Genomic DNA, 12,439 nt, shown 5'->3' with positions numbered 1-12,439 from the left:
CCCTCATCAATCCTCTTTGTTATACTTCAAACTCAATCAAGTTTGTGAGACATGATTTCCCACGCACTAAGCCATATTGACTATTCCTAATCAGTCCTTGCCTTTCCAAATACATGTAAATCCTGTCCCTCAGGATTTCCTCCAACATCTTGCCCACCACGGACATCAGGCTCACTGGTCTATGGTTTCCTGGCTTATCCTTACCACCTTTCTTACATAGTGGTATTACATTAGTCAACCTCCAGTCTTCCAGCACTCACCTGTGACGATCGATGATACAAATATCTCAGCAAGAGGCCCAGCAATCACTTCCCTAGCTTCCCCCAGAGTTCTAAGATACACCTGATCAGATCCTGGGGATTTATCCACCTTTATGCGTTTCAAGACATCCAGCACTTCCTCCTCTGTAATATGGACATTTTTCAATGTGTCACCATCTATTTCCTCACATTCTATATCTTACATGTCCTCCTTCACAATAAACACTGATGCAAAATGTTTGTTTAGTATCTCCCCCATCTCCTGCAGCTCCTTGCTGCCTTGCAACATCAGCAAGGCTGCCTTGCTGATCTTTGAGGGGCCCTATTCTCTCCCTTTTGTCCTTCCTCCATTTGTAAAAACCCTTTGGATTCTCCTTAATTCTATTTGACAAAGCTATCTCACATCCCCTTTTTGCTCTCCTGATTTCCCTGTTAAGTTACTCCTACTTCCTTTATACTTTTCTAAGGATTCACTCGATCTCTGCTGTCTATACCTGACATATGCTTCCTTCTTTTTCTTAACCAAACCCTCAATTTCTCTCTCAATTTCCCTTCCTGATGAAGGGCTTTTGCCCGAAACATCAATTTTCCTGCTCCTTGGATGCTGCCTGACCTGCTTTGCTTTTCGAGCATCACGTTCTTGACTCAAGATTTGCACCTTCTCTAGTAGGTACATCTACATACTAAATCAGAAAATGTTCTTGTACTCACTTAACAAATTCCTGTCCATCTAAACCCTTAACACTATGGCAGCATCTAAACCCTTAACACTATGGCAGTCCCAGTCTATGTTTGAAAAGTTAAAATCCCCCACCATAATCACCCTATTATTCTTATAGATAACTGAAATCTCCTTACAAATCTGTTTATGAATTTCTCGCTGACTATTAGAGAGTCTATAATACAATCCCAATAAGGTGATCAACATTTTCTTATTTCTTAGTTCCACCCAAATAATGCCCCTGGATGTATTTCTGGGAATATCCTCCCTCAGTACAGCAGTAATGCTATCCCTTATCAAAAATGCCACTCCCCCTCCCCTCTTGCCTCCCTTTCTATCCTTCCTGTAGCATTTGTATCCTGGAACATTAAGCTACCAGTCCTGCCCATCCCTGAGCCATGTTTCTGTAATTGCTATGATATCCCAGTCCCATGTTCCTAACCATGCCCTGAGTTCATCTGCCTTCCCTGTTAGGCCCCTTGCATTGAAATAAATGCAGTTTAATTTATTAGTCCTACCTTGTCCCTGCCTGCCCTGACTGTTTGACTCACTTCTGTTCTCAGCTGTACCCGTCTCAGATCGATCTCTTTCCTCACTATCTCCCTGGGTCCCACCCCCCCCCACCTTACTAGTTTAAATCCTCCCAAGCAGTTCTAGCAAATGTCCCTGCCAGTATGATAGTCCCCTTCCAATTTAGTTGCAATCCGTCCTTCTTGTACAGGTCACTTCTACCCCAAAAGAGATTCCAATGATCCAAAAATGTGAATCCTTCTCCCATACACCAGCTCATCAGCCATGCATTCATCTGCTCTACCCTCCTATTCCTGCCCTCACTAGCTTGTAGAACCGGGAGTAATCCAGATATTACTACTCTCGAGGACCTCCTTTTTAAATTCCTGCCTAACTCTCTATATTCTCCCTTCACAATCTCATACTTTTCCCTTCCTGTGGTGTTGGTTCCAATGTGTACAATGACCTTCTGCTCGGCCTTTCCCCCCTTGAGAACATTCTGCACGTTCTCTGAGATATCCTTGATCCTAGCACTAGGAAGGCAACATACCATTTTGATTTTTTGCCGCTGGCCACAAAAATGTCTGTCTGTGCCTCTGACTAGTGAGTCCCCTAACACAATCGATTACTTGGAGCCTGGCATACCCCTCATTACATTAGAGCCTGTCTTGATAACAGAAACTTGGCTGTTTGTGCTACATTTCCCTGAGAGTCCATCACCCCTTACATTTTCCAAAACAGCATATTTGTTTGAAATGGGGATAGCCACAGAAGACTGCTGCACTACCTGCCTACCTCTCTTATTTTTCCTGACGTTAACCCATCTACCTGACTGTATCTGTGGCTTTTCTCCATTCCTATAACTGCCATCCATCACACTCCCTAGCCCTTATAAATTCCACATTGCCTCTAACTGTCGCTCCAACTGGTCCATTTGATATGATAGGATTCGCAACCAAAGACATTCATTGCAGATATAATCCTCAGTAACACTTAAACTCTCTATAAATTCCCACGTGACAAGAAGAACATATCATACTATTAAAGGTCATTTTTGCTCCTTCACAATCTACAGACCCAGAAAATAGCACCGTCTTATAGCTCTAAAAAACACTGCTCCAGATTAACTTAATACTTATAGCTTATATTTTTAAAAATTTAATTAAGACACAGATCTCAATAAAACATATAATCAAGAAAGAACCCACACTACTCACTACTGTAGATTTACAGCAAGGCAATGCTTAAAATTATACACTTATCTGTTTCTGTGCTGTGACCTCTCCCAAACAGGTTCCTCCAAGATCAATTGTGAATTTTGCTGTTTAGGTTTTCTCTGACGCACTCCAATGTCCAGAGATACATGAATTCAAACAGCAAAGGCAGTAACTACACAGATTCACTGCTGTGTCAATTTTCTTTCTTTCTCTCTCTCTCCTTCACTGACCACGTGCTGCTTGTTGTCTGTCCTCCCTTTTAAAACTGCTGTTGTTTTGACTTTTTTTTTCCAAAGTCCCAAAAGAATGCAACAGCATATAAAACAGTAATTACTGCTCCTGGAATTTGAGGAAATCACCTCCAACACCTAAAATACTTCAAAAAAGGAGCATCTCTTACAGCCATAATTTTTTCCCGCCCTCCATCTTGGATTACTCAGAAGAGAGAAGGATAAAAATTGGAAGCAAAACTGCTGAATTTTCCCAATTCCAGATGCGAACAGGAAGCAACATCAAAAACATCATCAATGTATCAGTGGAAGAGTTACAGGTGAGGGCCTGAGCAGGACGAGAACAAAGCATGTTCCACATACCCCATAAAGAGACAGGCATAACCAGATCCTGTGCAGGTACCCATGCTTTTGACTTTGAGGTGAGTTCAAGGAGAAATTTTTCAAAATGAGAACGAGCTCAACCCAGGTGAACGAGTGTGGTGGTAGATGGAAACTGTGCACGCCTGTCTTCATGGAAGAGGCCACAAACCATCCTGATGGGGAATGGATGTGCAGAGGGATTGCACGTCCACAATGAAGAGGGGCAGAGAAATGGAAATTGTGGGATCAACATGCAAGCCCAATTCAAATCAGCCAGCTGCCTTGGGATGGACTGGGAGCTGGTGGAGACCAAAGGTGATTGATGAAGGAAGAAGGTGGCTCTGGTTTAGAGTCTTTCTACAGCTCATTTAAAACCATGGTGGAGGAGATTACAGAAACTATAAATGGAGTGCATGAGTGTGTTTCTCATCTTGCCTCCTCCTTCTCAATTCCATCATGATGACTTTTGGGCTAACTTGCTACTGAATGATGGAATATGATGGGAGATATTGATTCAGTTGTCTGTTATACATCTGTCTTCATTTTCATTTCCAATGAATAATGTTTCAAGTAGGTCAATCAGTATTGCTGGTTTTCACCATCAAACTGAAAATGGCCATTACTGTCTCGAATCATTGAATCTCCACAGTGCAGGAAGAGATCATTTGACCTACTGTGTCTGCACTGACCTTCTGAAGAGCATCTTACCCAGGCCCAGTCCCCTACTCTATACCTGTATACCTATATTTACCATGACTAATCCATCTCACCTGCACATCCCTGGTCACTATGAGCAATTTAGAATGACCAATCTACATAACCTGCACATCTTTGGACTGTGGGAGGAACCTGGAGGAAACCCATGCAGACATCAGGAGAATATGCAAACTTCACACAGTCACCCAAGGTTAGAATCGAACCCAGGTACCTTATACTGAGCCACTATGTTATCATATCTATGGATAGAAATATAAAGATCGCAGCATCAACTGGCTTCCTCCATTTGCCATGATGAGATTATCTACAATGTGAGACAGGCCATTTGGCCCAACAAGTCCACACCGACCCTCCGAAGAGTAACCCACCCCTCTACCTTATATTTATCGCTGACTAAAGCACCTAACACTATGGGCAATTTAGCATGGCCAATTCACCAAATCTGCACATCTTTGGACTGTGGGAGGAAACCTAGAGCACCCAGAGGAAACTCACACAGACACGGGGAGACTGTGCAAACTCCACACAGACAGTCTCCCGAGGCAGAAATTGAAGCCAGGTCCCTGACGCTGTGAGGCAGCAGTGCTAACCACTGAGCCACTGTGCTGCCCACATGCCAAGAAATTATTTCTTTGGCACCACTCCTGCAACTGAGTTCAGCTTTCCAAGGTTATACGTAGACTAACAGCACTGAACTGGAAGTTAAAGCAGCACGTTCACCTCCAGATTGCAGTTTGGATACAGACTAAACGTAACTTCAGTTACGAGGAGAGACTGGAGAAGCTGGGACTGCTGACCTTCAAGAAAATCAGGTTAAGAAGGGATCTGATACAGATGGTGGTGAAAATGGCGACGAGCCTGGACAGAGAAGATAGAGACCAACCATCCCAGTTGGTGAAACAGTCATGAGCCAGAGGGATTGATTCAGGGTGCTTAGCAAAAGAACCAGAAACAGAACAAGGAAAATCTAGATTCAGTATCCCACTCTGGAAAGCAAAACCACAGCAAAATCGAATTAAAACTGAGGGCAGGAAATAGAACCCAAGCTCAAACTTGTGGGAAACAGTCACTCTTGAGGAACCTGACCAGGACACACTTTGATTTGTAACATTGACAGGTTATTTATAGAGTCATAGAGATGCACAGCACGAAAACAGACCCTTCGGTCCAGCTTGTCCATGCCGACCAGATATCACTATCTAATCTAGTCCCACTTGCCAGCACCCAGCCCATTTCCTGCTAACCCTTCTAATGCATATACCCATCCAGATGCATTTTAAATGTTGTAATCGTACCAATCTCCACCACCTTCTCGTGCAGCTCATTCCATACACATACGCGAAAAGGGTGCCCCTTAGGTCCCTTTTATATCTTTCCCTTCTCACCCTAAACCTAAGCCCTCTAGTTCTGGACTCTCCCAACCTAGGGAAAAGACTTAGTCTATTATCCTATCCATGCCCCTCATGATTTTATAAACCTCGATAAGATTACCCCTCATCCACTGATGCTCCAGGGAAAACAGCCCCAACCTATTCAGCCTGTCCCTATAACTCAAATCCTCCAAACCTGGCAACATCTTTGTAAATCTTTTCTGAACCCTTTCAAGTTTCACAACATCCTTCAGATAGGAGGGAGACCAGAACTGCACACAATATTCCAAAACTGGCCTAACTGATATCCTGTACAGCCGCAACATGACCTCCCAATTTCTATACTCAATACTCTGACCAATAAAGGTCTTAATCGACCTGCTCAGAAATGCACACCAAGTTTGCAGTCTACAGGGCTGGGTTCTCAGCCCACTGCTTTACGGCAGCGAGACCTGGAGCCTCTACCACAGACAAGAGCGGCATCTCAACATCTTCCACCTGCACAGCCTGAGACGCATGCTGGACATCAAGTGAACTGACTGAGTCACCAACAATGAGGTCCTGGCCCTCACCCCAATCCCCAGCCTCTTCACCCTGCTCCAACATCACCGTCTCCACTGGCTGGGCCTGGCCTGCACCCAGATACCCAGCCTCTTCACCCTACTCCAACATCACCGTCTCCACTGGCTTGGCCACGTACACCACATGTCAGACAGGAGGATCCTGAAAGATCTGCTATACGGGGAACTGGCCTCCAGCAAGAGAGCATAGGGACAGCCCCACCTTTGTTTCAAAGATGTCTGTAACAGAGACATGAAGTCACTGATCATGAACGTCGAGAGGTGGGAGGGCATTGCAAGCGTTCACTCTCGCTGGAGGCTGGAATTACACTGAGGTCTAAAAAAGAGGAGAAGAGAAACTGAGGCCTGCTGCTGAAGGAAAGCCCACCCGCCGATCAAACAGCACCAAGACAACACCGGAGGACAGCGCCTTCAAGTGCAGTCGCTGCAGCCGTGATTGCCACTGCCGTGTGGGCCTCTACAGGCACAACAGACACTGCTCTACCAATAAAGATTGAAGCAAGACTTCCCAGGCGCAGATCCATGGTCTTGCAAGACTAACAGATGCCACCTCAGAAATGTTATATGACACACCTCTGGAGTAGGTGGGACTTAAACCTGCTCCTCCTGGCTCAGAGGCAGGGATACTACCGCCGTGCCACAAGAGTCCTGTCCAATAATGGGTGGTGGGCAGCTCTTGAAGCTGGAGGACCAATCGGAGGTCTTCAATCTAACCAATCAGAGGCCTTCGATCCGGAGCGCACAAGCTGGCTGCATAGGGTAAGTGAGAGGTAAATGTTTCATCATGAAGGTACCCTCTGAGGTACTTTAATTAAAAAGTATTGAGGGCCGAAGGGCCTGTACTGTGTTGTACCGTTCTATGTCCTAAAAACAAAAGAAAAGTAAGCATTCTGGCCACCAGTATGGTTGGGGCGGGAGGGAACGCAAGTAGTGTGACCTCCGGTTGCACCCTCACCAAGGCAGGGCAGACAGGAGGCCTACTTGGAGGCTGTAGTCCTAGGCCTGCCACTCAGTGCTTCCTCCCCTTGAGAAGGGTATTATTGCCAACAGCAAAACCTCTTCGCAAAAATGGCCAGCTCTGTGGTCTGGAACTAGCGGGAGTATTTTTGGGTCCCATCTACTTTCATCCTGACTCCAGCAAGGCCTAGAAATCCTGCTCCATGTTTCAGTTAAAAAAAATGCAGTAAAATGAATATAAATAAATCAGTGTGAAAAATTATTTACATGCAATATTAGTGGAAAATGCTTGTGCCTTTAATACTCTCGAACTAAAGCTGAAGAAAATTACTTATATTTATGCAGATTTGTTTGCCAAAATGTATCTCTTCCAATAATTTTACTTTTGCCATATCTTCCACAAACATAATGAGTAACATCCATTCAGAAAATTCATGACCTCAGAAATACCCAAGGCCAGCAGAAACTGAGCAATGCCACCATCTGCACTTTCCTGTTCAAATCACCAGAGGCAGGGATACACCATCCTGATTTGGGAACTACATCAGCTGCTCCTGCGCTGTTGCTGGGTCAAAATTCCGGAACTCTCTCGCTAACAGCACTGAGTGCGTCCATAACCCCAAAGACCACAGTTGTTTAAGGTAGCAGCTCACTGGGAAACAAATGCTGGCACAGCCTGCGATATCCACACCCCATAAACAGAAAATGTCCAGACCTTATCCTGTTGGCACTCACCTCATTCATATCACCCTAAACCTTTTTTCACTTTGACCATGTCTCTTGCTTTTCTCTCTCAACCTATCCATTGCTTCCTCTGTCTTCAACCATTAACTAATCCTGAAAATTTAAAACAAAATCACTTCATATCACCTCCCAGCGACCAAGGTAGCTGCAGTCTCACTGTATAGTCATTAGCTGTGTGTGAAAGGTTGGATATGATTTGAGTTCCCAAGCGACATGTCACCTGCTTGGTTCAATGGTTGTTCTGTTTGTTCACACCTCATAATAAATGTATCCAATAAGTATCTCCTAATCAACAAGGCAATTGTTACACAATCTGTCTCCCCAGCAACATCATGCAGAAAATAAAAAGACACCTTCATCTGCACTTCTAAGATTTGTCATTTAATAATTACTCTCACAGCAAGAAAGCTTTTAGCTACACACAAAATCCTGCATCTGCTCTTCTATTCGACTTAACTCCTGTGTGAGAGAATAGCATACACGCTGGTGACATGTGCCAAGTCTTTCTTGCTGTCCATATTAATTATAGCCCAAGTAGAGCTGTCTGTTTTACAAGCTACTTTCTCAGTTATTTCGTTGCTTTCATTGCTAAGATCAGATGCCGTGGAGACTGCTAAATAGACAGGAGTGCTGGTGGGTTAGTTATTATTCAGACAATGCAGTAACATATAGCAAGGCAGTTGCTGCACTGTGGATTAGAAATGTTGCATTCTCCAAGAAAAATGTATCTTTCAAGTGTTGGACATGGTCACTGCTCTTTCAGGCTGTTATGGAACAGACCAAGGCCCCTCCCCTGTTATGGAACAGACCAAGGCCCCTCCCCTGTTATGGAACAGACCAAAGCTAGGGTCTGTACTATATTTGGAATATAGTACAGACCCTAGCCTTTTCTTATTTTCAAGGCAAGGTGTTCTGTTCCAGATGCAATTCAACTGGTCAAACTACCAGATTTGAGTCAAATGTCCCACTACACCAAGTTAAAGTCCAACAGGTTTATTTGAAATCGCAAGCTGTCGGTGTAGCATCTCTACAACGTGGCAACCAGATTTGAAGCCAAGCATACTATATTCAAACACTATCAGTAAAACACAACAAAAGAAAGAAGAACTTGGAATAACTTAGTCCTATTGGAAAACTTAAAGTGATAGATCTTCAACTACTACTAATTAACTGTTCCAATATAATAACTTCCCATTACTTCACCTTTGACAAAGGCAAATGCTGTGGCTCAGTGGTTAGCACTGCAGCCTTACAGCACCAGGGACCTGGGTTCAATCCCCATCTCAGATGACTATCTGTGTGGATACATTCTCCCCGTATCTGCATGGATTTCCTCTGGGTGCCCTGGTTTGCTTCCACAATCCAAAGATGTGCAGGTCAGGTGAAGTGGCCGTGCTAAGTTGCCAATAGCTTTAGGTGCATTAGTAAATACAGGGTAGGGAAGTGGGCCTCTTTAGAGGGTCAGTGTGGACTTGTTGGGCCGAAGGGCCCATTTCAAAAACTGCAGGTAATCTAATCTTTAAAAAAATGCAGAAAACAAGCTTATCTCACATGCAAATCCAGCAGCAGGAAGACAATCCCCAGCTTTCAGCTGTAACCGAAAGAAGGGTAAAACAGCTTCCAAATCTTCAACACACCAGCAGCAATTGCTAGTGAAATGAAAATCCTTGTTCTGTGGGAGTTTGACCCCACTCAGTCAGGCTGCTTCTATTGTTCCCACTTTAAAAAAATGCACAAGGCTTCACAAACTGTTTACTCAGTGGCACGGTGTAGACTGTTCTGGATCTCTGCTTTAAAGCCTCTCTTCAAAAAGAAAACAGGATAAAGTAAACCTCTTAAAGTCAAAGTATTGTCACAAGGGTCACTACCATTACATCGCAAAACCCCATTTTATTGCTATGTTTAAGGACATAAAGGAATCCCTAGCTAAGGCTCACCACCTGAATACAGTTATATATATTTTAATATATAATTAATGGGCTATTGGAATAGTAGAAAGGAGAACTCCATTAGCCAGAAGGCTCTGGCCATTAACCACTTTAGAAAATTCCACAAGTAGGTAGTGTGTGCTGGCTGCATGCTTATGGTTTGTACCTTGGATATTTCAAGAGACACAGGACAGAGACCCTCACATGAGGCAGAAGTGGGTACTGCAGATGCTGGAGATTACAGTCAAGTTTAGAGTGGTGTTGGAAGAGCACAGCAGGTCAGGCAGCATCCGAGGAGCAGGAGAATCGATGTTTTGGGCAAAAGCCCTTCAGCAGGAATCCTGCCTGACTTGCTGTGCTTTTCCAGCACCACTCTATCCTAGACACCTTAGCATGACTACATTACAAAATGCATTAGTGATGTGAAGATGGCTTTAAATTTTTATTTTTTCTTGTGTTTTTTTTAAAGAGAGTGATTGAATGAGAGATGTCCAGCTGGCTACTGAAGACCAACTCGGGAGGTCATGGGTTTGTTTTTTTAATATCCTGGATGGGTGTGGCTAGCTCTCTCAGATGAGGATTTCTGGGTTTTGGTTTCTCAGTAGCATTAGAAGCTGTTGGGGTCTCAACAGAGTTAAAAACTACAGTGAATGCCTCCTAGGTGCTACTCTCTCTGAATTTTTTCTTGATTTTTTTTTTCCCTCCTGGATTGAAGAACTGCATGTGAGAATCTGGTCTCAACAGAGTTAAAAACTACAGTGAATGCCTCCTAGGTGCTACTCTCTCTGAATTTTTTCTTGATTTTTTTTTCCCTCCTGGATTGAAGAACTGCATGTGAGAATCTGTGTCTGAATTTTCCTTTTTGCCAAGGGGTGTGTTTATGGGATGTTATTATTTTGGAACAGTTAATTAGTAATAGGTACTGTATCTATTGTTCTGTTAAGTAATCTAAGAGAGTTGGTATTCTAAATTCCTCTTTCTTTGGTTGTATTTTAACTACAGGTTTTAAATAAATTGTGTTTTGCTTAATGTTGAGTTGTTTGACCAGTCACATTGCATCTGGAACACAACAATTGCCTTTAAAACAAGAAAAAGTAAGGGTCTAGGCTACCTTCTTAAAATAGTTTGACGGGTCTGGTCTGGTCCATAACAGCGAAACATGGACATCCTGGAGGTTAGATCAACAGATACCAAACAGTGACTCATTTTCTCTGCTTGAGCATCCATCATCTATCCCAATCAGTTATGAAGCACATTGAGACATCATCAGGATGAGGAAGGGGCTAAATAAATCAAACTCTTTCCTTCTTCAAGTGAAAGTTGTGGGGTACTGTCATAATATGAAGTGTGAGCAACTTGAAAATCTTCCCAAGACCCACAGCTGTCATCCTGACTCATTCCCATGTGATTACATTGTCAAAGCTGAGGCAGACCAGGTCCCGTCAAAACATTTTAGAAAGGTAATCTGGACCCTAACTTTTTCTTATTGTAAAATGTTGTATTGCAGCTGAGGAACCAGTATTTTTATCTGCTACTTCTATTTTAAAGTCAACAGCAAGCAGGTCCAGTTAGCAAAATGCAGAGTAATACTCCGTCCACACTACTTGCAAACCTCAACCTCCGTTTTCTCCTGCCGGCAAATCTCAAGTCTTGCTCAGTTTTGTTTTCCTTCATTTCTTTCATGGGACTTGGGCATCACTGTCAAGACTAACATTTGTTGCCGATTCCTAATTGCCCCGGAACAGAGTAACTCGCTACATCATTTCAAAGGTCAGTTAAGAGTCGATAACGTTGCTGTGGGCAGGTTGGATTAAAAGGACAGATTTCCTTCCTGGATATCAACTACTCCTATCTGTCACATGGCCACTATTACAAAGACTAGCTCCGTGTTACAGACTTATGAATCGACTAGCTTCTGTGACAGGATTTGAACTATGTCCTCCAGTAAATGGGCTGTAACTCTGGAATATTGGCCCAGTAATACTGCCACTGCCTCATCCACAGTCAATCTTCCCACTCTGACTGAGATTGCCAATGTAGCTCTAAATGAGGAGCCAACTGCTCCATTTGTTGCTTCAACTGGACCATGATCAAAATGACATCACAACACTTGGACACTGCACAGAATTGATGCAATTGCACAAATCTGATAAGTGCCAATCAGAAGTCTTTTAAAAACCAGTTGAAAGAATAAAGACTCATTGCGAGTAAAATTGGAATTGACAAATTCTCAAGATGCCTATATTTGGAGCAAATGCGCAATAGGAGCTGGATTAGGGCATATTAACTCAGTTCCATTACCTTTTACAGTGTCCCTTCTAATTTAGATTTCCAAACTTACAAAAACCAAAGCTCAAGGTTTTTGTCTGAGTAACAAGGACAAACCATGTTCTTTTTTTCTTAGTGAAGGAAATGGGCCTCCAGACGAGCTCCTGTCCTGTTTGAACGTAAGAAATAAATACAACCGCCTGGTTTAAAATGCAAACAAGGCTTCGCAGTTAACTGTCAATCATCAGTAACTGGTGTGTTCTCCATTACAACCTCTCTGCCAGAGTTCACTGACCAACCAACGTGTCAAGTACATACACTGGCGGCCTTGCAATCTTCACCCCCTAAGGGTTAGGGCAGAGTTTGACTGTCTGCCAAAGCTTTGTAATTGGAATATCAAAAGTCTATTGCCATAGCTGTAGAGATCCCTGAAGGTCCGCTCAAAGAATGGAGATGTTCATTTACCCTTGAATTGGTTTTCTTGCAAATTGTCCTATATAGAACATAGAACATAGAACAATACAGCACAGAACAGGCCCTTCGCCCATGATGTTGTGCCAAACATTTGTCTTA

The sequence above is a fragment of the Chiloscyllium plagiosum genome, chromosome 38 (assembly GCF_004010195.1).
Source record: "Chiloscyllium plagiosum isolate BGI_BamShark_2017 chromosome 38, ASM401019v2, whole genome shotgun sequence".
Lineage (NCBI taxonomy): Eukaryota > Metazoa > Chordata > Chondrichthyes > Orectolobiformes > Hemiscylliidae > Chiloscyllium > Chiloscyllium plagiosum.
Note: the sequence above shows the minus strand (reverse complement) of the source record.